General features: G+C 37.2%; 1 long non-coding RNA gene across 1 annotated transcript in view; it reads right to left on the minus strand.

The window, feature by feature from the left end:
* Window positions 1-20,979, minus strand: part of LOC142142778 (uncharacterized) — a 486,911-nt gene extending 465,932 nt beyond the window's left edge. Inside the window, exon 1 of the long non-coding RNA XR_012689327.1 lies at window positions 20,883-20,979. This is a non-coding gene — a long non-coding RNA (uncharacterized LOC142142778). The remainder of the gene's footprint in view (window positions 1-20,882) is intronic.
* Between the last annotated feature and the right edge of the window lie 2,550 nt (window positions 20,980-23,529).

The raw sequence follows: 23,529 nt of genomic DNA on the forward strand, positions 1-23,529 counted from the left end.
AACTACATTCATTTTGAGTTATGTTCTTGTCGTAAACAATGAATATCAAGTTTTAGAACGATTTTTGGAATTTGTCAACTGCAATAAATAAACAGGGGAAGCTATTACAGATTTAATTCTGGAAACACTTCAAAAACGTTATATTCCAATAAATGATTGTCGTGGACAAGGCTATGACAGCTCCCAGCTGCGCAACATCGCACGCATTCGGCCCTTCCTCTCCCAAGATGCCACTAAAGCCCTTGTCCACGCTCTTATTATCTCCCGCTTGGACTACTGTAACCTCCTCCTTACTGGCCTCCCCCGATCTCATCTCGCTCCCCTTCGCTCCGTACTCAATGCAGCCGCTCGGCTCATTCTCCTTTCTCGCCGCTCCTCTTCTGTCTCCCCCCTCTACCAATCCCTCCACTGGCTCCCCATCCCCTACAGAATCGTGTTCAAGCTCCTCACTCTTACTTTCAAGGCCCTCTCCAACTCCACTGCTCCCTACATCTCCAACCTTATCTCCATTCACGCTCCATCCCGCCCTCTACGTTCGGCTAACGACCGCCGCCTCTCTTCCCCCCTGGTTACCTCCTCCCATGCTCGCATCCAAGACTTCTCCCGCGCTGCCCCCCTCCACTGGAACCAGCTCCCCCGCTCCATCAGAACTTCCCCACCTCTTCCATAAAGCCCTTCAGTCCCCCACCCATTGACCTCCTCCCATTCTCCCCCTACCCCCTCCCTTTCCTGTCCCCCTCCTACTTTCCTCCTTTTCATTCTCCTCTCCCCCCCTCTCCATCTCTGCCTCCGTTCTCCCCATTCCCTCCTCCTACCATTGTGTCTCTGTCTGTCCTACCCTCCCCTTAGATTGTACGCTCCTCCGAGCAGGGCCTCCTCTCCTTCTGTTCTCCACCACCTTAACTCTGCTCTCCAGCTCCTTGTCTCCTCCGTGAGGTCCTCCGACCCCTGTCTCTACCCCGCTGGGGGCTCTCACCTCTAATCTAGCTGTTCATTGAGCTTCTGAGTTACTGTGCTTTCTGTTAAGTGTACTGTGCTGTCTCACCCTGTATCGTGTTTCTGTCTGTCCCTGTACGGCGCTACATATACCTAGTGGCGCCCTATAAATAAAAATTAATAATAATAATAATAATAATAATGACAATGGTTCTAACATGAGTGGAGCATACAAGGGTGCCCAAGCTTGAATTTTACAAGTAAATCCAATGGCTATTTTTTCTCCTTGTGCTGTCACAGTTTGAATCTGTGTGGTGTCCATGCAGCAGAATGTTGTCCTGATGTTGTGACATTTTTTGGCATTGTACAAAAGCTGTATAATATATTTAGTGGCAGTCCTCAGAGGTGGGAAATTTTAAAAGAAAACATCGGTGCTTCACTCCACTGCATGTCAAATACACTTTGGTCTACAAAGGTAGAGAGGGTATCAAACCCTTTGCTGAAAGACTTCCTGGGATCCAAAAGGCAATTGAGTCAGTGTTGGAACTAAACCTAACATCAGAAATTCGAACAGATCTAGATTCTGTAAGCATCTATTTGAAGTCATTTGATTTTGTTTTGATGGCATCTATTTGGCTAAAAGTCCTTACAGCTATAAATTAAGAAGCACAGTTTTGCAAGCACGAAAGACCACAATTGATAAAGAAGTTGAAAATCTTTCCAGTCTGGTAGATGAATTAAAAGCAACCAGAAATAATTGGCAGGCTCTCTTAAATGAATCCAGACTGGTTGCTGAAAATGTAAGCATACCAACTGAGTTTAGATCTTTTCAGGAAAGACGTCAAAGAAAAAGGAGAAGATTTTTTTGATGAATCATCAACTGACGAATCTTTCTCTAATTCAACCCCAGAAGAGATGTTCACGTGCAAAGTATTTCACATTCTTTTGGACAGCGTCATAGGCAATATGACAACAAGATTTGATCCATAGATTGTAAGCTTGCGAGCAGGACCTTCTCACCTCTTTGTCTGTTTTACCCAGTTTGATTATTAGTTTACTATGTTTGTCCCCAATTGTACAGTGCTACGGAATATGTTGGCGCTATATAAATAAAAGATGATGATGATGCAGCAAAAGCCATAAATTCTTTATTCAGTATTTTATTCCCTGAGGTAGAGGATGAAGAAGTTAGAGAAAAGGCAAACCAGCTTCAAAAAAATATGAAGATGATATTAGCCAAGCTATTTGTGATGAGCTAATACACCTTAAATCAATATATAATTCGAATTTAGGAGAAGAATCTCTTTCACCTATCAAACTCCTAAGCAAATTGAAGCACCTGAAGCTTGAACGCCTGTTTCCGAATATTGTTATTGCCTTAAGGCTGTTCTGCACCATACCCGTAACAGTGGCTCAAGCTGGACGCTCTTTCGGTTGTCTCTCAAGAATAATAGATGTTTTAATATCAACAATAACTCAGAATTATTTAAATGATTTAGGTTTGCTATCAATAGAGACTAGCTTGGCCAGAAATTGCAATTTCTCAAGTATTATCGACTTATTTGCAAGTCGTAAAGCTCCACTGTAATGGATCCAGATATTATAATTCAGTGCTGGAAAAAGTCTGGGCACCTAGAAATTAAGAATTAAAAGGGTCTTTTAGATTTTTTGTTTCAATGAAACACTGATCATAATTTTGTATTGTGACTAATATGTTCCTAACCTACCTCCTAATATATTTTATGGTACTTTACCTGTCAGATGTACTGGCAGTTTTGAAAATGTATATTGTATGTTGGTTTGCTTTCATACTTCATCACGTCAATGTGTAACTGGGGAAATGACACTTACAAATGGTTAGAGACGTCTGTATGGCCGAGGTATTTACAGCTGCACTAATTTATTATTTATTTTTTTGCACCAAAATTATTTTGATATTTATGTTTAAAGTTTTAACATACCAAAGTTAAGTTTCTCTTTCTGTTACAAAATGTATATTGTATTTATTTTATTCATTTCTGATGTAAAGAACAAATAAAGTTGTTTTGTTTATATTTGTCTTTTTCATTATAACATCTGCATATCTTACACCGAAAAATATGTTTTTAGGTCACTGTCCTGAAAGTAAGGACTGCTTGGACATATGTCATGCTCCGGCAAGCGGTGGTGTACGCAGCAGGTTTTTTTCGGTAGGAGGGTGGACTAACGCTTTTAACCTGGTAGAAATGAGCCTCAATGATGCATAGCCATGCCCTAATTGTATGACCATCCCCACTATAGCCACGCCCCAAATTTCTCCACTGCAACGGGGGGCCCCATTAAGTTGCTGTACCGGGACCCTGAATCCCTCTTGGCAGCCCTGCACACAGGGCATGGGACATGGGGCATGGGACATGGAGCCTCTACCTACTCACACAGGGACTGACACATGAGAAACAAGCTGTGCTTCTGCTGGCCGATGTGCTTATTGTGCTCCTTTCTCAGGCTACATGCTGCAGATTTCTAGCTGACAGACAGCTGTATCTCCTCAGGCCTGCAGCGTGCACTGTGGGAGAGAAAGCACACAGAGGGGAACTGACTTATGATCAGTTCATTTCTGACTAATGACAGAGCAGCAACAGGTAAGTGAGGATGGAAGGAGGGTTTAATTTTCTTGGTGGAAAGTTGATATTAAATGGGTTAGGCATAATGATAGGTAGTTGTTTATGAGGGTGAGGGTGCTAAGGATCTTAATGGGGTACTTTTGATAAGACTGAGGGAGGTAATAATTGAGGGGTTTAATGAATATAAAAGGGATTCTTTTTAATAAGGTTAGGGTTAATTAATGATGGGGATGAGGGAATTAATTATTATAAAGGGGTTAATTATGTTGAAGAGTTTGTTATTGAGGCTAAGGGATTTAATGACAATGATGGGGTATTAATTATGACAGGGTGATGCGGGAGTTAATGCTTTATAAAGGGGTTAATTTGTAATTTTGGTGGTTAATTATTGATTTGGAGGTTAATGTTGATGAGGAGGTTATTATTATGATGTGAGATTTAATGATTTTGAGGATACTTATGACAGGAAGAGGGGATTGAGTGATGAAAGGGTTAAGGATTAATATTAGGGGGTTAATTTTGATGAGGGGTTATTTATGAGGATTTGGTAGTTACTTATGATGGACTGCTGTTGTGTGCTTGCCCCCTAGACTAAAATTTGTCAGCCAGCACCTGCATGTAGTGTGTGGGGAGTGGGGTAAGAGTAGTATTGGTGTAATGTATGGGGAGAGAAGTGGGGTTGGTATTGGTGTAATATCTGGGGAGAGGGTTGGGGTGGTACTGGTGTAATGTGTGGAGATATGGGTGGCGATGGTATTGGTGTAACGTGTGAGGAGAGAGGGTTGGGGTGGTATTGTTGTAATGTGTGGGGAGAGGTTTGGGGGCAGTATTGGTATAATGTGTGGGGAGAGTGGTGAGGGTGGAATTGGTGCAATGTGTGGGGAAAGGGGTGGGGGTGGAATTGGTGTAATGTGTTGGGATATGGGTGACAGTGGTATTGGTGTAATGTGTGAGGAGAGGGGGGTGGTGGTATTAGTATAATGTGTGGGGAGTGGGGTGTTGGTGGTATTGTCGAAATGTGTGGACTTACATCACAGATATCAATACAATACATATGTCCTTCATAGATATCAAGAAGACATATAGCAGGTTACAAGAAAAAAGAACGCTAAAATTGCTCAGCACTGCATACAAAACCTTCAGGTATAACAATTCTTTTGTAACATTTAGCATAATTAATAACACTATAGGTTGTTTATCTAGAGTTCTATTAATTACTACCTGTATCATTTGATTGACTCATAGCAGAATGCAAATGATATTTTAGACATTAACTTAACTCTTCTTGTAGACACTTACTAGTATAATTGGTTACTAGGAAACTTTTCCCTTTTACTGATCCTCCAACAAGAGTAGAGACCAGGAATGTGTAATAATTCCCAGGGGTCAGTTGATCAATGGTAGCAGAGGTTGTGTTTACGGTTACACCGAATGTTGAATTTTCCAAGATTTCTATGATATAAGAACTTGCATTTCCATCAGGTGGCTGCCAGCTCAGAGATACAGAAGTGGTAGTGATATTCTCTGCTGCAAGGTCCTTCACTATTTCAGGAACTATTAAGAAACAAAATAGCAATACATTAATAGGAGAGTATGCTGTATATTTTAAAATCAGTACTTAAAGTGCCTCATGGGACATGGGACTTTAGTTATTTGAAAATGTTGTTACTTTACAGTTTTCTAAAATATGGAAAGTTCTCCACCTAACTGCTCACCAAGGAAAGGGGCCATACTGTGGAGCTGACTGTATTTTACTCATCAGTTGAGGACAACACTATTTCCCCTCCTCATTGTCAGAGCTTCTGACCATCATTAAAGTTTGCAAAAGTGACGCGATCATACAATAAAGAGGCAGGTGCGGAAGTCTCATCTATGTCTTTTTGAATTACATGTTTGAAAGAGCATAGAACTGACAATGAGGAGTAGATTTGGAAGACAAAAATAGTATTGCCACAATACTTTATATAACTAGCAAAATGGGATACATTAAGGCTCCTTTCTTGTGTGAACTGTAGGTTGGAAACTTATATACTTGTTTAAAGCAATGCTTCTAAATCCCTGTTAAAAAAATACAACTTTTGCACCCCATGAAAACAGGTCCACTTTGAATTAATCTTGCTGCAATTCAAGCTTATTCTTGGAACCAATAACTTGTTACTAAAGCATATCTTTGTTCTGGAGCTTCTCTTACAGCTATTCCCTCACATATTTTCTCTTTATGCTCTACTGACTTATTTATGATTTTTACAATTTGTATAGATGGTCATTGGGAATATTAGGAGCTGCCTCTATTTTTTATAGTAGAAAAAAATTTGATTCCGCACTAGGAGTTGCACTCTCTTCCTTGCTTAAATCCTATAATATTCTGCTATCAGAGTAGCTTGAGGGGGTTCTCTCCCAACTTAATACATTGTTATTACTCAAAGACTAGAGTTGAATGAAAACATAAAGAGGCACTCCAGTCCACTAGTCATAATATAGATATATATACGTTAGGTAAACAGGACTTAGCGGCTTACATGGTAAATAATGTCTTCCTGACAATGCGACTATGATATTTGAAACTAATAATTGTTTGCAAGAAACCACTACTATATGCCATACTAAGCTTAAGCTACATGAGAAAAGCAATATAATTTTTCCCTTTTGCTAGTATACTATATTAGGATGTGACTAGTTTTGTAATGTAATATTAATGTTGGGAAACAACACAGAATTACAGTGTGTTGAGTGACCTGTATACTGGATGTACGATGTTCAACTTTGATAAAGTGTATTATGAGAGGAACTCTTTAATAATTTTTTTAATGAAATATATAATACTAGTCATGTCAGAATAAATATGATATGATCTCATCCCTGGAGCATATATAAGGAATACTTTTGAGTAACATAAAGTATTAAACCATTTGAACTCAACAATACCCTACAGTATTATAGAGTACAAAACCATTTGAACTTTATAATCAAGTACAGTCTATTAGGAATTGAAGTAGGGCTGAAGAAAACACTATAGAACGATTACACATAACCAATGAGGATATAAGAGATATGGGATATGTGATAGAGTATATGATAAGGTGGTTGTGTAGTTAGATGCTCATCAGATCCCTTATATCTTTTTGAATTATACACGGCTCCCACCTAAGGGTTTGATCATTTTAAATTATACACACTATAATTTATAACTATCTTAGTCTTCACTCGGTGACTCTATCTTTTAATATTATTGCCAAGATATACCTGAAATATATTAAATACATTTTAATTTTAAGATTGAGAAGTAAAATTTAATTTTTAATATAAAGAATTTAATATTAGTCGACCAGAGTGCCTCATTATGGGGTTTTTTTCAACTCTGGTCTTTAAGTAATAATAATCTACCTTTTATAGGCAATTTGAAAGCAAGAAGTTCCTTGCTACCAGTGCCATTATTCATCTGCACTGGTTGGAGCTTGCATGAGAGGAATCTAACATGGATTGAGTTTTCCAGAAGAAGCATGCTGGATCAAGACTTTTTAGATCACATAACATGAGGAATAAACCTCAAGGAAAAAGGGTCTGTAAATATTGGTTTATTGAAGAATGGGAGCCAAATAGAATGCTTATTCCAAATACTGAAAGCTTGAGAAGCACCTGGAGGCTGTTCTCTGGGATTTGTGGTTTGCTCAGTCAAAGCCATTATATACTCCGTCAAAGTGGAGTATCCCCAAATAAACTGCTTATAGTAGGTAACAAAGCCTAAGTGTTGGGTTTCCTTGAGACCAGAAATATCACAGTAATTAAACCTCTTCTGTTCCCTCAGGTGACAGACGAGATCATGCCAGTTACATGGTGGGGTCCTCTGGTGGGGTGCCTGGAGAGAAGGTTCCAGTCAAACAGAAGGGTGTTGGGATTGTTCTCTCTCTTAAGTCTGCTCACTAAATCGGGTGTCCTCCCTATTACATTGTAATGAGGTAATCCAAAGAAGACAGAAATTACCAAAAAACTTGATGCAGTCTTAAAACTCTGGCCAGAAGGTAGCAATTAACTCATTGTTATTCCCCTGGAGTTAAGAGGGCCATATTTCGGAACTAAACAGCATATTGATCTACCGACTGTGCACGTTGGCAAAGGTGCAAGATGGTGGAAGCAGCAGAGGAGACCTGTACTGGTTAATTGAAAACCTTCCTGAAAGCGTACAGAAAGTTGCACAGATATGCAGAAGGGGATTGTTGCGCTACCATAGAGGCGAAACCCAGACGAGAGCTTAACGGGACAGTAGGGAGATTATATAACCATTCTTGGCCTTTTCAGGGGGCAAAAATTACCCAGGAGAAGTTTGAACTGCATTGAATACTGGTTCAAATCCTCTGCAGGCCATGTGGATCCCCATCATATTTAGGATGGTTAGGGATACAAAGCTGAGATGCCACAAGCGGAATGGGAAGTCCCAATGGAGCTGGAGAAGAATCCTGACCAAAGAAAGTGTGCCAGAGTATATCCAGGTAATGAGAAAGGTCTTGCAGCCATTGCATCAATTGGTCTTGGTTCGCCTCCTTTTTATCAATCGTTCCCACAAGATGCTCCAGTAACAGTGGATTCCTTTTGCCAGCCAAATGTGACACTAGCAGAATAGAGGCGCAGAGTCTAAAGAGCCCACCGGTTTTCAACAGGGACCGCCGCATATAGGCTTGGGCTTTGCTGCTGGGAGCCCACAGGTAGTGGCCCTTTGCACTGTGCTCTAACATTTCAAGCTGATAACACGAAGAAAGAGTATGAAGTGAGTGGAAGAAGAGTAGTCTGAAAAGTAAGGGACTGGTACAAGAACAGACTGTGAAATGCCAAATCAGAACTAATATTTAAGTCACACATCATGCTGAGAACAAACCAGAAGTGCACAAAGACAATCAGGAGTAAGGAACTCAAATAACAGAAATGGTAGCAAAAGGCTGGAAACCTCATACTATAACACTACACAGTGCTCAAAGACAGACATAAATAGAGAGCTAATTTGAATCTCCCACCCTGCATCAGTGGTCACATGACCATGGGTCAGAGAAACTAAGAGGTGTTGCACCCACTGTTAAAGTAAGTGTAGTAGTGGGAGCCTGCAGAAAGGATCGACAGGCATTGTGTCTGGTAAATGAAGCACAAACACAGTGTGCCAGCGTGACAAGTGCAAGCCTGCTCTCAACTTCAAGTAACAAAATTTTTACTGGTGACATGTTATTTTAAGTTGTTTAAAAGAAGACAACTCCTTCAATAGCAATGTGAATGTCAGGCTTAGAGTGATGAAAGAAAGGATCATTTTTAAACATACTTGCCAACTCTCCCGGAATGTACGGGAGACTCCCGCATTTCGGGTTTGTCTCCTGGACTCCCGGGAGAGTGTGGCAATGTCCCGCATCTGCCCAAATTAGGGCCAAAATGCCGCGATTCTCCGGGAATCAAGGCATTTGGCCACACCCCCGCTGTCAAATGACGCGTAATGGGCCCCCGCACACCCACCTGCCACGGAGAATCTCCCAGACACCAACTGAAAAAAGTTGGTAAGTATGTTTTTAAATTTTATTTTATTTTTAGGCGTGGGGCTTCAAATTACAGAAAACCCCTTATCCAGTAACCCCCAAGTCCCAAGTATCCTGGATAACAGATGCCTTAGCTGTACAATATTGTTTCAAGCTTTGTGCTCTATTAAAGTGACCAGGATCTAGCAGTGTCAGAATCTGTACTGGGTCCCAGCTGCAAAGTGTTGCCAGGGTAAGTATCTGCCCTAGATACATATAAGTTTGGTGCTGCATTTCCTTATTAATCAATAAGGATTTTAGCCTTTACAATGAGCGCCACAAAAATGGTCACACACAGGATTTTCACCCGCTACGTAAAACTTGCCTAACACACTTACATCAAGTATACAAAACTGCCATGGTAAGCTGTTTGCTGCTGAAAATATGATGATGAAACCATTACTGCTTTTTTTACAACTCTGAAGTTTTTTTCCAATGATTAAGTCTTTTTGTTTAAGTGTGTAATGTCAGTTTCACAGTTTCAAATTAAGTATGTGTAACTTGACTATTCATTCTGAGACCCAACTCTGGTGCAACACATGCACAAACGTATATAACTGCTGGTTAACCACCTATCTGATGCACTGCTAATCGTGACAGCTCTTAGAGATTGCTATTCCTGAATTAATGGTTGTTAAATGTGACTATGCATATGCTCATAGAAAAGGAATGAACAAAGAGGGTATAGAAATTAATGCTGCAAGCGGTCTCCATATTCCTTCCATAGGTATTTATAGTGAGGAATCCTCAAGATACCCTGCCTAGGATGCTGAAGGGAAACATAGTAGTTGTACTGTCACTTATTTCCACCAAGATACCATGTGCAGATTCCAGTTATTGAAGCTGTGCTTTGTAGACCAGAATTGTTTCAATCCTCTTCTCCAGTAACCCTAAAAGGCTTCTCTGTCAGAGAACATAATTACTTGCTTAGCCAGTATTATGTGCAATGTATATATCAGGCAGCATGTTATGTGTATGCTATGAATGAGAAATTTAATATATAATATAATAAAATAAATATATATATATATATATATATATATATATATATATATATATATATACAAAAACAGACATAGGTCCTCTGCACTCACCATGTACAGACTGGGGTGCAAGAGGGGGTTGCCCACATTGTATAGACAAGAAAACACTCTCCAAACACATAATTAATGCTATATCAACTAGTACTGTTCTATATTAAAAACAGGGAATGTTAGTTCCACATATTGCAATATATGTTAAGCTGACCAACTCACACCAAAGTCTTCCCATTCTGGTCAGTCCTAACATGATCAAATGCTATGCTATTTTATCTGGGCTTAAGGCTTACCTGCACACAGCTTTTAAAGGCAAGTCTTTCCCTAGCACTAGCAGCCATGGGAGACCTGGGACTCACCTGACACAAGCCCAGATAAAATAGCATAGCATTTGATCATGTTAGGACTGACCAGAATGGGAAGACTTTGGCGTGAGTTGGTCAGCTTAAACATATATTGCAATATGTGGAACTAACATTTCCTGTTTTTAATATAGAACAGTACTTGATATAGCATTAATTATGTGTTTGAAGAGTGCAGAGTATCCCTGTTTTCATATATATATATATATATATATATATATATATATATATATATATATATACACATATATATATATATATATATATATATATATATATATATATATATATATTATAATATAGCAGCCTTTGACAAAATGTGAGGGTAGAACAACACCATGTAACATTTGAACTGCAAATTAATACATTATAGAGTGAAGTTAATAATCTAAATTTGCTGTGATATTTGGTAAAGTGATCTACCACTAGATTATTTTACCCTGATTTATTATTTTAAAATGGGGTCACATTTTTTCCATAAATCAGCAAAACAAAAAATGTGCCTGTATATAGGCAAAATAGGTTGGAAGTTTCCCTGGGACAAGGATTGATGTGAATGAATAATCATTCTCTCCACAGAACTGTGGGGCATGTTGGCGCTATATAGATACAGAGGAAGAATAATAATTACTGATAGACAAACATGCACATAATGTTAAAGGTGCCATGCTTAGGAAGACAAGTGTTACCTGTATAGAAGTATATGCTCACTGGTATGTCATTTCCAGAGACAACAACACTATAGTAATTTCCAGGTATAAGGTTGGTCAAATTAAGTGCTGTTGTTGTTGAGTAAAGACTGTATGCTGATGAAGGGCTTCCTGTCACTGTCACAGTGTAATTTGCCGAACCACCTATTGGCTGAGTCCATATTATTGTTGCATTTGAAGTGGATACCTCAGTAACATGAAGATTCTGGATAACACTAGGGTCTGAAATAAAGACAAAGAACTAATAATGAGCTTAATACTTCCAAATATCAACTCAATATAATCAGCTGATTTTCAACATGTCAGTGGTACCCTGTTCCAAGTATACATCTCGAAAATATGGCACATTCCTGCAGCAGGGAAAGTAGATATTACATTGTATCTAAGGTTTATTGTCAGCTGTTTGTGACTCATTGCTCTTGGGTTCTTGGTGACCCATCACGTACAGGAAAAACTGTCAAATGTAAAGATAATTTGGGACATAGGCAGAAAGATTATACATATACACAGATATATATATATATATGATGTAAACATACTTGTAAACATTCTTGAATGAAAATAATCCTATTTTAACAAGTGTGCCAATGTAACATAATTAATATTAATCTGTTTTGGTTTTTGTCAGTAATTACTGACACATTACTTTTGGCTGGTGTTTTTTACATTTCCGATCTACTGTAACATAACCACTATTAACCTTTAATTCTTTCCATAATAATTTAACACCGGGCAAAGACCAGGTGACATTTATTAGTATACTCACATAACTGGAACAAGTTGGTCCACAGAAAGCTAATATCTTCAGTGCAGTGTCAGATGACGCTCTTTCATCATTTAAAAGAAAAATAGGATTCTGATAAAAAATCAATATGCAAAGTAGGTAAAGCTTAGAATGAAAGCAATGAAATTAAACACCCAATTCCAAGACATGCTTTTGGATGGAAATAACACACAATCACAAGTTTGTTGAACTATCATTTATTGCTTATTAAAACAGTTTCGAAATGGTACAGAGCTGCAAAAAGACTGATTGATGAGATAAGTCATTCAGGAAGTTATCTTGTTTATCTGTAAAGAAAACAAATGTAAAAATAATCAGAAACAATGGATTTTTCACTGTCCATACAGTAAAAAGGTACGTTGAACCAGATCAGCAACTAAGGGGTCTATTAGGATCTTTCAACAGATGACAATATATGTATGCTGTTTATTATATCTTGAATTATCTATGTTACAGTTGAGGGCTTTTGGTTCCTGCAAGGAGACCTCGTCATAATGTTGGCAGTCACTCTACGCTTGTAGTCCTACGCTACAAGTCCTACAACACAGCAGCCATTATTTCATACTGTGCACTAATAAGAAATAGCTCTATGCAAGTTGGCTATGGCTCTATATATATGGTTATTACCCAGCAGCCTGGATACATAGTTGACCACACAGGACATATAGGGAACAGTTTGCATGTCCCTGCCCCAAATTACTCAAGTGTGGATTAAATCCTTGTATTGGTTTTGTGAGGTAGTTTTATATTTCATAGCAGAAACATGTAAATATATTTAGCATTTTAGACTTAAAATGTACTCTGTTACTATGACATTGTTTATAAGTGCTTCTAAAAACATGATAATTATTCATCTGTAGCAAATAACATCCTTTCTTTATCTACTTGATGAAGGGATATTTTTGGCGCTTTCCTCCAGACCACATTTCATTTTTTGGGATGTGTCATTTTATACATTTATACCTTTTTTATTTCTTAGTGAACCTGAACAAGTTTTATATTTATATTGAAACACATATATGTATTTTTTGCATTGCATAGGGGGAATCAAAGAATGGTGAAAGTATTAGGATGGAAGTAAGGAAAGATAGAGCCAGGAATGGGCAGAAAGAAATACTTATATATACTTATATGTATTGCTCTAGTGTGACTTTAGGGGAAAAGACGATGCAGTAAAAGTAAGTTACCTGTGCTCATGTTCAGCTTCTTGGCTGCTGAGAGTGATGTGAATCACTAAATGAGTAACTGTAACACTAATTGTCTTTTTTATTATTATTTAAATGCATGTGAGGGGAGATTAGTTATTTTGAAGAGAGGTATTAATTTACAAGGTATTATATTATTATTTTATAAGATGGATATATTTAAAGGAGGTTAACATTAATGTGAATTGTTACATTAATGTACTGCTTACTATACGCCTTATTCTTTTTTTCCTTATTTTAATAAAACAAACATTATTAAAATTATACACACTGTACATTCAATTTATATGATTATTGTGGCAACTGTGTGCTTTTTTATTGATTTGTTCCAAAAACAAATAATGGAGAACCTCTAGAAATCCTGCGTGTGCTCCTGTAGCAAGATACTGATCCATGTCCCTCCTGCCACTCAACAACGTTGGGTCACATGTAATAGTATATTATTGGTGATGTATGGGTGCTGAGAGGATGTGACACACGGATCTCATATCTGCTGACCTAGTATGACCAATGTATTATGGAGGGAAACATTGCACAATAGCCTCCTTTGTCCACATGTTTGACTTCAATGTGGTAACCTAAGATTACATGGTCAATTCCTATAAATAGAATACTTTTGAAAGTAAAATTAGCAAGTTTATCATAGGAAACCATGTTGTTTTATTAGTCTAATATTCTGAAAAAGCATTTTACACAGGTATTAGTCGTGTCTGTCATATTATCAGACTTTGGTCAACTACAATTACACAGAGTTTTGGGATTGGGACAAGTTATGAATTGACACTGCTCCCATCTTTATGGTCCTTGCTGTGGCTCTTCACTCCATTGAAGCATTGGAGGCTTGTAATCAAGATTTGTGGAGATACATCATGTGATTATAAATGCTGCACAAATATTTCCATATTTTCATTCTAATCATCCTGCAGCTAATGTCTGGAGAATAACTGTATACGTGTCATGACCAATTATATAAGGAAGGCATTTGTCTGGATCAACAATTCCCACTATTGGTAATGAAATCCTCAGAGTTCAGTAAAGTTAGATGATGTAAATCAAACCAATTTATGAACTGGTCAAAGTTAAAATTTGTCAAAAAAGTTAAGTGGGAAATGAAACAAGGGTCTCCATCATGAACTGGGCCATGTTGGCTATAATTATATTAGTCAGGGATGTAAGCCACCAGAGCCTGGGGGAAGTTCTCTATTTATATTCACTATTTCTCCCAAAAAACTTATAGTATAATAACCACAAGTAATATATTGTGAGTGACAATTTATTATCGATCGGTTTACATATATCTGGAAATGTGTAGAACAAACCTTTTGTAACATAATCCATTCATTCAAACATCTGCTTGACTGTATCTTGTAATCTGCAGTAAAGCTGAAAAATAATACAAATAAATATTAAATAAAATTAAACATTATTTCTCCAGATATTAATATAATACATTCGAAAAAACCAGTGTACCTGTCACAGCGTTGGCCAGTTTTCCACTTTGACAGAGAGCTGCATCTTCATTAATTTCTCTTGGGGTATGTGAAATACAATTTGTACTCATGTAGTGGAAAAACACACACAAAAAAAACTCAAAACACAAAGGTTTGATTTATTTTATTTCTGACCAGTCAGATAAAATGACTTTACAAGTTATATAAATTTCTGAAGTTCTTGTAAGTAGCACATTATAGAAACAAATGACAGCATGACAAGACTAATGTTTTATTTTAGGCTCTAAACCGTGCAGTTAGCCACACTTGGCCTTCATATTGTACACAGTGCAAGCACCAAGTTCATGCAAGTGCTGATACTCTTTACAAATGCTGCTTGCTGTGCTTGTAAAAGCTGTCAGTGTTTGATATGACAGGAACTGGGTGCATACTCTGTCTGTTATGTGCAGGCTAATAGAGTAGATAAGTCTGGCGTTTCTAAGGCCATAATGTACAGGTGCACTAAGCTTCCATGTAACATTAGCCTAAATGGAAATAGCTGCGGGCAAGCAACAGATGCAGGTTGAACACATTGGGGCATATTTAATAACATGATGCCATGTGCACACATTTTCTGTAACTCATAACAACCAATCAGATGTTAACTAGAAAAATTATATGTAGACTATGGCTGCTTGCTATGGGATAAAGCATATTTTACCATTTTACACAAGCACCTACTTGACACAGTCCCTGACATAACAACAGTCACAGTACAATTAAGCATCTCTGTGTAGCATTGCAGAGGACAGCATATTGATACAGGCCTATACAGGCTATTTAGTTGAGGTTGATGGGGACAGCTTGTGAAACAAAACAACTACGCTGCCTGTATGCTCCCAGGGGTAAGAATTAATGAGATAGAAAGAGTTAAAAGCAGTCGAAGTGGAAATTTAGAAGTGGTGGTAGGGAAAATGTAAGTGACTGAGATTTGATTGTTTTACATTGAAAGCAGTAAGAGAAGTGGCGGTATAGCATACCATCGTAGCCCACTTCAACCTCTAGCTAAAAGAGTAATAAATAGTCATCAAATAATGACACCCCAGGCTGCAATATGGTAATGTTGGAAAAGTTTCTTTGTTGCAGATGAGAAAAGATAGAGGAAGCTGCATGTAAGACAAACAATTTTGCAGATGATTCAATGCTTAATAGGCAGCTAGCAGAAAAACTACACCAGAGTGTTAAATAATAGAAAATATTTTACTTGGAAGGTTTAGGGAGCTAGGATGGTTCAATATTCAAAGATAACACTGTCAAAATATAATATGTGTCAGTTTGAGCACAAAAAAGTTTAACCGAACATTGAAATGTGTCATGATGAAAGTTAATGGTTATATGTGTTGTTTGTCTCTATGCCACTGTTTATACTTGGTTAGCTATTTCATCTGTGTCTAGTTTGTTTGACTTTTGGGTTCTTTTGGCGAGCAAAAAGTGATCTTTAATATTTCTGTAAAAAAGCTATGGACCCTAATCTGTATACTAAAATAAAGCTCCGGAGCATAATGATAACATGTCAAAAAAATATGGAACCGATCAGTATGGCACTCCACTTAAGATACAGCCTAGTACATATAAAGAGGATCCACTATACCTCTAGCATAATATTGAAAAACAGGTATATATGTACATCTAGCGCTCACTCTGTAGCACAAAAAGGAATGATCAGATCTCCAATCACACTTAACAATGACTTTGTGCATGGAACATTCTTCTCCTATATGTTACAGTCTTTCAATCTGAAATTAAAACTCACAGCACAAACACATACATAGTGTAGTATGTCACTAATATCATATACAAAGTCCAAAAGCCCATAGAGTACCAAGTAACTCCTCTTTCAACCGAGGACTATTATATGAAACAGAAAGATCCCCCGGTGCTCTACGTGATGTCCCCAAAGGACCTGTGCTTACAATGTCTCCGATGATAAAGAGCCATCAATCAAACACATCACATGACTTCATCAGTCTGCTCAAGCTGGAGACTCCATCAACGATGAACAGAAAAGAAAGGGGTATCTAAAGGGGTGCATTGTCTTTTTATTCTGCCCAAAACACACTTATAAAAAACTCATAATTGATAAACACATAAAAACAAAAAACCATCAGCCAGCGATAATAGTAATGAATGGACTCATACCGGACTTCTATATTTCAAATAGCGTTCAGAATGGTCAGAGAACAACCTCATGGATAGTCTATCCTTCCATTATTTTCAAAGTTCCAAGAAGTCGGTCCGAGTTTAAACAACCACCGCATTTCGACTTTATAACACAAGTCTTTATCAAGGCTTATCACATAATCAAACTTGCCAGCACTTATAGTTGTTCTTCTGATGAAAATGAGGCTTGAGTCAACTCTACACTTCTGCTTCTGTCAGTCATGGAAGTGTCAATAAAGTTGTTCTACCGCATTTACTTCAATATCCAGACGAGGCTTGTTAATTTGTAATACAATAGTCCACGGTTGCAAGAGGAGTTACTTGGTACTCTACAGGCTTTTGGACTTTGTATATGATATTAGTGACATACTACACTATGTATGTGTTTGTGCTGTGAGTTTAATTTCAGATTGAAAGACTGTAACATATAGGAGAAGAATGTTCCATGCACACAGCCATTGTTAAGTGTGATTTGAGATCTGATCATTCCTTTTTGTGCTACAGAGTGAGCGCTAGATGTACGTATATACCTGTTCTTTAATAATGATAAAATGTATAAAGTAGATGTAGCTTCTTCTAGCAGTAACTGTCTTCTATTCACCAATATTTCAGGTAACTCTGACAATGTGAATTTGGCTAAATGCTAAAGTTTTCACCAAAATCAAATCTTGCTAAAGAAAAAACCCATATCTTTCCTCCAAATCCTGAACCAATTCTTAAATTCTCCACATCATTTATTTATTTAACCAAGGATAACATTGCAGTTGTATTTTTGTACATATTTATTGTGGATTTCAGGTAGGACAGGTTCAAACAGTATTTGTATATCCAGCTGTTGTACATTATAATTTCTGATGCAGAATCACAAGTTGCCTTCAACAACATCTCTATTTCTCAGCTCTAGAAGACAAAATGTACAATAATTAATATTAAATAAAGGCTTTGCAAGCAAATATAATGGGCCCAATTCTTTAAGGAACATATGTTCAGTTACGCAAAGTATTTTGCATATTTTCACTTTGCGCATGCATGAAATTGAGACTTGCAAGCAAATACGCACATAGATGACACTTCCAACTGCCTACGATTGAAGGGAGGACTGGGGACGGATAGTTTTAATGTGGGCAATGTACAGTAAGGTCATGCCAAGGCCGAGCGCACTAAGAAGTGTCCAATTCAAGCTCTGGGCATCTCTGAGGTACGTGTTCTTCAGTCGTATCATTTACACCAGCTACAGGGCAGGTGTAAACATAGAAATATAGAAACAAAGAATTTGATGGCAGATAAGAATTGCCTGACCCATCTAGTCTGCCCATTGTTTTATTAGCCTATGGTAACCTTAAACCTTATTTGATCCATTATTCTTTATAAGGATATTCTTATGTCTACCCTAAGCATGTTTAAACTGCTCTACTGTATTAGCCTCTACCATCAGAGTTGGTAGAGGCTAATACAGTAGCCTCTACCATCAGAGGTGGTAGAGGCTACTGTATTAGCCTCTACCACCTCTGATGGGAGGCTATTCCACTTATCCATTACCCTTTCTGTGAAGTAGTTTTTCCTCAAATTTCCTCTGAACCTACTTCCCCCCAGTTTCAGTGCACGTCCTCGTGTTCTAGCACTTCTCTTCCTTTGAAGAATGTTTCCCTCATATACCTTGTTCAAACTCTTGATATATTTGAAAGTTTCTACCATGTCCCCCCTTTCCCTTCTCTGCTTCAAACTATACATATTAAGTTCTTTTAGTCTTTTGTGCTGTAGGCCATGCACCATTTTAGTTGCCCTTCTTTGTACAGTTTCAATGTATTTATATCCTTCTGGAGATATGGCCTCCAGAATTGCACATAGTATTCTAGATGAGGCCGTACCAATGACCTATACAGTGGCGTTATTACTTCTTTCTTTCTGCTACTGATTCCTCTTCCTTTAAGTCACCTGAAATAGTGACTCCTAGATCCCTTTCCTCCTCAGTAGTTTCCATTATAGTGCCATTAATACTATATTAAGCCTTTGGGTATTTAAGTGCATGATTTTTTGGCATTAAATTGTAGTTGCCATTCTCTTGACCATTCCTCTAGTCTACCTAGATCATCAGTCATTTGTTTTAACCCTCCTGGTGTGTCTACCCTGTTGCTTATCATTGTGTCATCTGCAAAATACATACTTTCCCTTCAATACCAATTAATCTCCAATAAAGATATTAAAAAGCACTGGTGCAGATCCTTGGGGTACTCCACTGGTAACCTTTCCCTCCTGTGAATGTGCTCCCTTTACTATAACTCTCTGTTTTCTATCCTGCAACCAAGATCTTATCCATTCCACCATTTTTGAATCCAATCCCAAGCTTTCAAGTTTATTTAACAGTCTGCAATGTGGGACAGTGTCAAAAGCCTTACCAAAATCTATATAAGCTATACCTACAGCCCCTCCTTGATCTATTACTTTAGTCACCCAGTCAAAAAGGTCAATAAGGTTTGTTTGGCATGATCGCCCCAAGTAAATCCATACTGTTTGGGATCCTGTAAGTTTCTGGATTTCAGATATTTTACAACTTTCTTTTAAGAGTGTTTCCATCAATGTTCCTACTACTGATGTAAGGCTCACTGGTCTGTAGTTGCTCGCCTCTTCCTTGCTTCCACTTTTGTGTAGTGGGACTACATTCGTTCTTTTCCAGTCCTCTGGAATTACTCCTGCAGCTAGTGACTGATTAAATAATTCTGGTAATGGTGTTACCAACACCCCTTTAAGCTCTTTTAGTATCCTTGGATGTATCCCATCTTGCCCCATTGATTTATCCACTTTCAGTTTTGACAGCTCTGTTAGGAGCTTCACCTCTGTAAATGTACTTGTATGTATCTCATTTTTATGAGTATACTTGCAACTTAACTGTGGTCCCTTTCCCGCTCTTTCTGTAGTGAACAGTAAGCAAAAATAATTATTGAGATGACCTGCTATTACCTTGTCTCCCTCAACAAGACTCTCACTCTCTGTCTTTAGTTTTATTATTCCTCCTTATGTTTTTCTTCTTTCACTTATATACCGATTTTGCCCCCTTTACCTACTGACTGGGCCATATTCTCTTCAGCGTGTGCCTTTGCACATCTAATTACCTTCTTAGCCTGCTTCTAGCAAGATACACCTCTTTGTCTTCATTATTCTGAGTCTGCTTATATTTCCTAAAAGCCATCTTTTGTTCTTTCACAATACTTGCTACTTATTTTGCAAACCCCACTGGCTTCCTTTTCCTTGTACTTTTCTTAACCCTTTTGACACAAAGGTCTCTTTTTTAAATATTGCACTTTTTAATTTTTCCCACCTCTCCTGCACTTCTTTCAAGTTCTTCCACTCTGCCAAAAAGTGACTTCCACTCTTCCACTCTGCCAAAGAGTCACTTACACTCTTGGAAGTGCCGATTACTAGTGATGATGGCCGCGTATGCATACCACAACATGTGTTTGCAGTTAGGAGCAACTGTTAATATCATTTTATATACTTTATGCATCGAGAACATCCCGATGTATTTGATGTAAAAAAATATAAAAAAAAATGTCTTTTCGTTAATAATTATATTATTAACAGATGGCAATCATTGAATACTTTTTATTTTTCTTTGCGCTCTTTTGAAACTTTATATTCTGCACTGTGTTGTGTCTCAATACAGCAAGTGCCGTATATCCATCGTGTACCTATACCTGTATTCAACAAGAGAGGTTTCTTCAGATCCGCTTGTAGTTGAATACGGGTGTGTGAATGCCTGAATTATGTGCGTTTTTTTTAAAAACGGGAAGTACGTTCGATTTGCATTACTTTATGAATCAGGCCCAATGTGAATAAAGATTTATTTGTGAAAACTACTTACCATGCACAGTTGCTGAGTGATAGATTTCGTCCTACTGCCAGTCAAATGTGTGCACTGCACATCTTAGGTGGAAGACTTAACAAATCAATTTGATAAAACATGGTACATACTTTTAATAAATACTAAGTTTATGTTTTTAACTTTTCAGAAGATGTATTTCAACATTATTATTGTCATCGTAATTCACCTGCAAAATCAGAGCACAAAAGAGAGATATTGACTTCTAGAACTTGGTTCATGACATGCTGAATGTTTTTTCTGCAAATGACCAGCTCAGACATCAAGCTAAATCCATAGAAGTGATGGGATCAGATGTGTTGCATTTTCTAAAAAGAGAACACTAGAACACACAATATTATAATTTCAATGTGTTACAATATTCAGGAAAATACATTTTCTGTTTCATACTTCATGTGAATAAATTAGTAAAATATTAGCTATTATTAAAGAAAAAGTATACAGTCATTCAGAAAAAATAGTATTACAATTGTATTACACTGTGGAACACCAGTAAAATAATACAAAATATACTGTCATAGGAAACAAAATAATATTTTTTTAGTGTAAATTCTAATAATAGGAGACCACCTGGTGTACTGGTACCATATTTCACCAGATATATATATATAGACATATAAATAATATAATTTGTGTTTTACATTGTTATAATAACAGATGTCATCAGATATATTTAGGCAGTTCATTAGTATTCATTAGAAACATGATTACAATGTAACATATCCCTTACTGTAGTGTAATATATTTAGTCATACCAATAGATATATTATTCTAAGCTTCAAACCCTTGAATAGAAATTTATAGACAGTCATTATTATTCCCAGTACAAGGAGTATTATTTGATTTGTGAGATATTCAAGCTTTGGAGGGACCTGGCTGCACAAAATATGGCTATTAATGTAAAAATTTAAAAATGTTTAAACTGTACCGAACTTCTTGTCTCCTTTAAAATATGTATTCAGCAATATTATGCTAAACTCTAATAACCAGCATAGGCAAGAATGTGGTGGTAATGGCAAATAATTTTAAACAAGTTGGATTCATGAACTTTGTTTGAGACAGATCTGAATTTGGTCACAATCTTTCTGCATCAGGAGCCTCACATCACTACTTTGCTGCATCATCTAGTTCTTAGCCTGTGACTTTTACTTACCTCCATTCCCCATCTCACATCACTACATTACCAGTCACACAATACAGCCCTGTCCTCATTTGTGCAATCACACAAGTGGACAGATCTTGCGCGTCAGTGGAAATGTGCACAATACATCTGAAATGGACATTGCGCCCCACTCTAAATGAGGCCCTGAGTCTTATACTTGTAGTTGCAGCATGATCATATTAAGGTTTACTCTCTAGCAATTGAAATGTATACTGTAATGCTGACATGTTCAAGGTCAAAGAATTGTGCATAATTTGGCTATCATCTGGTTAGTGATAACATTGTCCATCATGTTAAATTTCTCTTTTGAAAAAATAAATTTACTGTGTGACAAATATAACTCCCACTTATGTGGATTACAGCTATGGTGGCCTGATTGGTGGAAATCCTCAGCACGTATAATTATGTATACATTAAATTCTTGGTCCATCTGAAAGAGTGTTCAATGTATCTGTTTCCCTGTAAGGAAGAAAAATAAACAAAATCTATTAGTTCAAAAGCCATTTTAAGTTTCATTTGCATGTGTTAAAATGTAATGTTAAAGACCAACAGCAGACTTAAAACATATTTGTAACACTCATAAAAAGAACAATAGCAATGACCGCCAAGTAGAGAAAAAAAACCAGGTAAAATAATTATAAGACATTACATTACAAGGGACTTCAGTTGATATAGTCCATGAACAAATATATTTACTCTGCGGTTAAGACCTTCTGTGCAGTTTTTTTAAATTCAATATTTACCTGCATAAAGTGACAATGAAAAATGAAAACAATGAAAGCACTGGTTACAATATCTCCGGTTCTACATTCTCTAATTTCTAACTGTTATAAATTTTACACCTGCATTTTCCCTATTTATCCCTATTTTTGCCCCAAAACACATCCCTAAACACATGGAATTTCTTTTTATTTCTTGTTTTACTGTCCTACCTCATCACACCCTTTTCTTCAAAATCCTGTACCTCGGGTACCCCCTTTCCCCATATCAAAAATACAACACTACCCACCTTCAAATCACAATCAATAGGCAACTAAACTTAACCCTAAAATATAGTACAGGATAAAAAAAAAGCATATTGTTAAATGTTTAATTTTAACACACATCTAATGCTAACAAAAGTTGATTATGGTCAGTTGGGTATGATGTTGCCACTTTTATTATTCAGAATTGAGGCTTAGCTGTGAATTTAAACACCTGTGAATTACTGTAGATAGTAGAAGTCACCTTGGATCTGTGATGTGTATAAAAAGCACCATGCCTGCAGACTCATTCACTTATACTATTACCTACATTTATAACCTCCTTCTGTGACTTGTAATATAATTTCTCTAATTTACAGTAATGGTTATATTGTTCTATGTTTAAAGCTGAAGAGCTGAATAGCTAGTTAAAGCTGCAGTAGGACCTATACAAGGCAGTCAATTAGGGTAGAAATCCCATTTAAAAAGCTTCAATTCTCATTTTTTTCTATATATGTATTGCTTAATGTAACTAGCACCTGCATTATATGAACTAAAATAATACTGCCAATCAGAAACTGCTATGTTTAAATATGTTGGATAAAACTATGTTGAATAAAACTGTTAAATCATGTATTACAAATGTTTCTTGTGCTGATTATTGATCAGGTAAAGCAGTGTTTTCCCAAACC

Source organism: Mixophyes fleayi, chromosome 3 (genome assembly GCF_038048845.1).
Source record: "Mixophyes fleayi isolate aMixFle1 chromosome 3, aMixFle1.hap1, whole genome shotgun sequence".
In the NCBI taxonomy this organism is placed as follows: domain Eukaryota; kingdom Metazoa; phylum Chordata; class Amphibia; order Anura; family Limnodynastidae; genus Mixophyes; species Mixophyes fleayi.